This window comes from Haemaphysalis longicornis, unplaced genomic scaffold (genome assembly GCF_048455015.1).
Source record: "Haemaphysalis longicornis isolate Haplotype H1 unplaced genomic scaffold, Haemaphysalis longicornis Haplotype H1 scaffold_15, whole genome shotgun sequence".
NCBI classification, from domain to species: domain Eukaryota; kingdom Metazoa; phylum Arthropoda; class Arachnida; order Ixodida; family Ixodidae; genus Haemaphysalis; species Haemaphysalis longicornis.
Window position 1 is genome coordinate 9,626,594 of NW_027526257.1, and position 5,523 is coordinate 9,632,116.

General features: G+C 46.4%; 1 pseudogene; it reads left to right on the forward strand.

Moving 5' to 3' along the window:
- Window positions 1-2,991: 2,991 nt before the first annotated feature.
- Window positions 2,992-3,919, forward strand: LOC144165855 (uncharacterized; annotated as a pseudogene).
- The last annotated feature ends 1,604 nt before the right edge of the window (window positions 3,920-5,523 follow it).

Here is a 5,523-nt window from a genome sequence, read left to right on the forward strand (position 1 = left end):
TTCATTGATTGCTTGATTGATTGATTGATTGATTGATTGATTGATTGATCGATTGATTGATCGATTGATTGATTGATTGATTGATTGATTGATTGATTGATTGATTGATTGATTGATTGATTGATTGATTGATTGATTGATTGATTGATTGATTGATTGATTGATTGATTGATTGATTGATTGATTGATTGATTGATTGATTGATTGATTGATTGTGGGGTTTAACGCACCGACGCTACGCAAACGATGAGGCACGCCGTTGTGGAGGCCTCCGGATTTGTTTTGAGCACCTGGGGATCTTTTTTACACAGGCGTTTCCGCTTTTTGCCTTCATCAGAAAAGCGGCCGCTGCGGCAGAGAATCGAACTCGCGTTCCAGAGATGAGCAGCACAATGCCATAGCCACTAAGCCACCGCGGCAGGTCTATTTCCAGCTTTTCAATCGTATTTTGCGAAATGGATTAGGCACACTGAAGCTCATTAAAGCAAGTTTTTTTTTCGCGTGAACTTTACAGAAAGCATGATCACCACATGTAAAGCCTCCCAAATTGTTAATAATATAGCGGTAGCGACGACCGATCGGCATGTCAGCGCCTTATCATGGTGTTCACCGGCAAAATAGGCGAGGGTACGCGCACACGTATGGGACTATCTGTCGTGGCAGCATCGCCTGCTCCGCTGTTTTTCTCAGGGCAACACAACCCCTTTTTTTCTTATCTTGGGAGGCCGTTTCGCTATCCACATAGGTAGCTAAGCAGCGTGGGGCACGAAGTCAATCACATTCAGTGGCAAGGGGTGTGCCACACAGAAGGAAACAGCTAAGCAGACGACACTCATACAGCAGAGGGCCTTATGCGCGTGCACGTACTCTCACCTATTTTGCTGCTGAACACCGTGATAAGGCGCTGACACGCCAATCGGCCATCGCTCCCGATATATTAATAAAAATTTGGGGTGCTGTACATGTCTCAGTCGCATTGACTTTATTTTTAAAATCCAGAAGGTTACCTAATTGGATGTACCACTACATTAACCACGCACGTTCACACGATAGTAGCCTGCTCTCGATAAGAAAACTACGCGCAGGAGGTCACGCAATCACATTCGCAACCCCGTTGACCGCGCACGTTCGAACGCGAGCACGTGCTATTGATAAGAAAATCACGCGGACGAAGAAGGTGGGAGAGCAGAGAAGGATGCAAATGAAATATATTAAACAAGAGTGACTTGATTTTTGACGGTAACTGTCTCAGCAATACTCTGCATTTAAATTAGTGCGGAAAAACAATTTGCGCCCCCCATATTTACAAACGTGATTTCGCTCAGTTAAGCGACTACAGGACCACCACGACTACGACGGAAAACATCCGCATATCTGCATAAACAAGCCTGTACGACATGCTCAGTAAGCGGACGGCAGGTGCTACGGCAAATTTTCCCTTTACATCACGCACAAACGGCAGGCAAGTGTGCACTTATAACGTTCTAATACTAGTAATACCATCGAGACCAAAAACAAAGACCCTTACTACTTACAGATGAAAGGTGATCCTCGACACCTTCGTCGCGCAATTAGCGCAGGCGATCGCGACGCACAGGCAGACCATTTCTTCTTTTTACACCTTTGGAGCATCCATCCGCGAGCGACGATCGAACGAACACGACTTCTGCTCTTTGGCAAGAGAGAACTCCGAAAACGACACATAGGGCAGAAAAAAAATGTCATTCTGTCTTCTGATAAAGTTTAGTTGTTTGAGCCCAAGAATGCAAATAATTAGCAGATGTATGCGCCCAACGGCGCACGCACAGAAGACGTGCGAAGCGCTTAACTAGAAACACGAAGAGTGGAGCATACCCAAAACCACATGCGTCGAAATGAAAGTTCGCAAGAAACGCTCGGTGCGCTTGAAGCTAGCCGCATGAGAGAATCAACTTGCTAAACAAATCAAAACAAAATAGAACGGAAGCAAAAATATAACGTAACCCGCCGCAAAACCCAACAGCCAACAAAAATGGCGGCACCACCGCGGAGTTAAAGGGACCGCGGCGGGACGGGTGAGGGGAAAGAAAAAAGAGGAGGGCAGCGGAGAAGCAGGGAGCAGTTGACGCTACTTTAGTAATTCTAGGGACCTTATTTGACGTCACTTGTAGGATCCCCGCTCCAGCGTGCTGCGTAGTTGGGCTTGCAGCGCGTGACACTTCGATTAGGACGCGCCTTCTGAGTGTAATTTCGTAATAATTTTCGGCGTTTGAAGCTCATTATCGGTGCGTAAAGCGTAGTTTGACGTCATGGGGACTTTATAATTGTGTCACCCGTGGTAGGTTGCCTGCACACGACTTTAGCGTGGTGGTGTATGCGGGCGTATACGACCGAACCCGGTTTAGGCGTAAGGTGCGGCTCCTTTCCCCGATAAACATTGTAGGCTACGACGATCGCCGAACTAAATTTCTGGATTTCGCTTGTGGTTCGCAAGAACTGGCTGAAGCACGAAATAATGAAGCGTTTACTGCTCGCAGAAACGCTCCGCATGCACGGCCACCGTGCCTGCCCGCCGGCGGCTCGAACCGACGCAGGTAGCGGCAGCAACACCTTGTTGAACCACACTGATCGCCGAAAAGGAGTTCCAGATTTGCGAAGGTGGATGTTAGTGTGGTGATAAATTGTGCTAGGTAGTGTCATGAGCTGTTACTTTCAAACCGATGCTCAAATATCTGCCGCAATCTACGCCGACCGGCCGCTGACGTCGGTCCCGTCATCACCGGCCCGTTCACTCACGGTGCGGCGAGCGGCCGAAGGATGGCGATATGCGGCCGAAAATCGGCCGAGGCCGTGATGGGTATCTCGATCGATTAAATGGCAGTCACTGCGGATACAGACGTTCACTTGCGAGAAAGGTGATGATAGTGTGGTGAAAAGTGGTGTTAGGGACTGTCATTCGCGACTGTAATGATAGCGGCGAATAAATGTGGGCACGGCAGCACGGCGAAAGCAATGTCGCCTAATCTCCGGCTTCTGTTGCTCGAACAGGTTTTCTTCGTCTGCGCATCCCTACAAGCAGGTGCATCCAGCACATGCATGGCCGTACCAGCTGCTGACGTCGCTGTTATCGACCACGGGCACATCGTCGACGCTACCCTCGAGCGCGGCCACCCTGGAACGTGCATCGAGCGGTCCTTCGTGGAACCTATCAACGTGGGCCCCCTGCCAGCAGCGTTCAGTGGGCCGGGCAGCACTGCGAAAGCGATGTCGCCGACTCTCGGGCTTCTGTTGCTCGAACAGGTCACTTTCTTCTCAGAATACTGTTACAAAACTGACAACAGAGCTGTTTTGCTGCCGTGCCCAAGTGTACTGTTCTCTTGATTTTCCTCTTTGTGCCTGTTATTGTCTGGGGACGTTCAACTCAACCCAGGTCCTGATGTGAAAGCCCTCCTAAAAACTGTCTGAAGGTCAGAAGGCAATTCAAGCAGATCTCAGCGGTCTAGGAGAAAGAATGACTAAAATGGAAGATGCCCTTCTAACAATCGAAGATCAGGGTAAAAAAATAGGCCAGCTAACGAACATTGTTACGAAAGCTAACGTGACACTATCAAGACAAGATGAACGGCTAATTAGCTTAGAGGACAGGAGACGGCGGAATAATCTTTTTGTCTTTGGGATTGGAGAAGGAGAGGCAGAAACCATAGAAGACCTGGAACAAGCGGTACTGCAGGATATTTTCGTTCAAGAACTTTGTATCGAACTAATAACGGTTGAAAGGTTCAGCAGAATAGGCCAAAAAGGGGGTAGTTCCCCACGTCCGGTCATTATTAAGTTGCACGACTCCTGAGAAACGTTAACAGTTTAAAAAATAACAAAAGCTTTAAGGAAGCAGTATATCAGTGGGAGACGAATTTTGCAAGGAAATTCTAGCGAAGCGTAAGCTATTATTGGAATCCGGAAAAGAAGAAAGACAGGCAGGAAAACGCATGCATCTGATTAGTGATACGTTGGTAATCGACAAAAATGTGTATCCCTGTGGCTACGACCAGGATTGTCTAGTTAAGCTTTAGCACACAAAGGAAAAACCGTGTCCCTCTGACGACGATGACTGATTCCATTCGCAGTCAAATGCATGCTGCCTTCGCTTAATTAATTTAAATACTCATAGCCTTCTCAATAAAATCAGTGATCTGGAACATATATTAGCAAGCTATAACGCACACACAAGTACCGTTACAGAGACCTGGCTGCGACCGGAAATAGCGGATAGCGAAAATGTACCACCCGGCTACCAAATATTTGGGAAAGACCGAGATTCATGAGGGGGCGGTTTGTCAATCTTACCTGCATAAAATATTGAAGCTATTGTTATGGAAAGAATACCCCACAATGAAAGTGTATGGCTAGAAATAAAATTACCAAAAACTTCCCTAGTTTTGGGAGCCGTTTACCGGCCTCCAGGCGCCCGTAGTTGATATCTGGAGAGTTTGCAGCAATACCGTGACGGTATTGCTAACCGGAATCGCAGACTGGTTATTGCGGGAGATTTCAATCTTCGCGGAATTAATTGGACCGCAATCTCAACAAAATCGAAGGAAGCAATAGACTGCCAACTCCTTTTAGACATGGCATTCAGCCATGACACAACGCAGGTCGTCAATGAAAGTACACGTGAAAGAGGGTATCCGCATTCCATACTGGAGCTAGTTTCACATACACCGTTGCAATTGAATATGGGTTATCATACGACAAGCATTGATTGTGCCTTGCTTTGCAAAAACGAAAGCTGCAGACATGTGCGCAAGTTCAACAAGGCCGACGACACGAGTATAATTGATTACTTGCCGTTTTCTTTGGACTCGTTTATTGAGGAAAGTGACATCAATAGGATGTGGATAACGTGTAAAGAAATTGTCACGCTAGGTATCAAGAAATTTGTGTCCTTCCAAAAAAGACACAAAATAAACACAATCCTTGGATGAATGGGAAGATATTTTTTCTGAGGCGCGCCATTAACCGCCAGAGGCAAAAAGCAAACGAAGATCAATCTAAGAACGCAATTTATCAATGCTTCTGCTGGCTAAACTGAACGAAGCAAAAACGAAGTATTGCAAAGAAATATTGTCGACATTTATGAAATCTTCCCCCCATCGTTTTTGGCGTCACTTGTCTCAGAAGGAAGACCACTCAAAACGCGTGCATTCTATCGTTGTCAGTGATGAATTGGTGACCGACTGCTCTTCTATATCTTGCCTACATAGCAGATTTTTCCAATCAGTTTTTACTGCTTGTCCCAATGACAGTAATGCACCAACGCCGCTTCCTTCTCAGTTATCAGTTATGCCTGACATTCAGATTACTTATGAAGGCATCGTGTCTTTGTTACTGAAAATGAACGTAAAAAACGTCGATCAGACAAGATGGCATACCAAATGATTTTCTGCGAAGGAATGCGGAATGGGTTGCCCGCTATTTACACATGATTTACAGGGTGAACAAACTTTGGTCGACAGATTTTTAAAAAGTAGCCAGTTATATTTACGC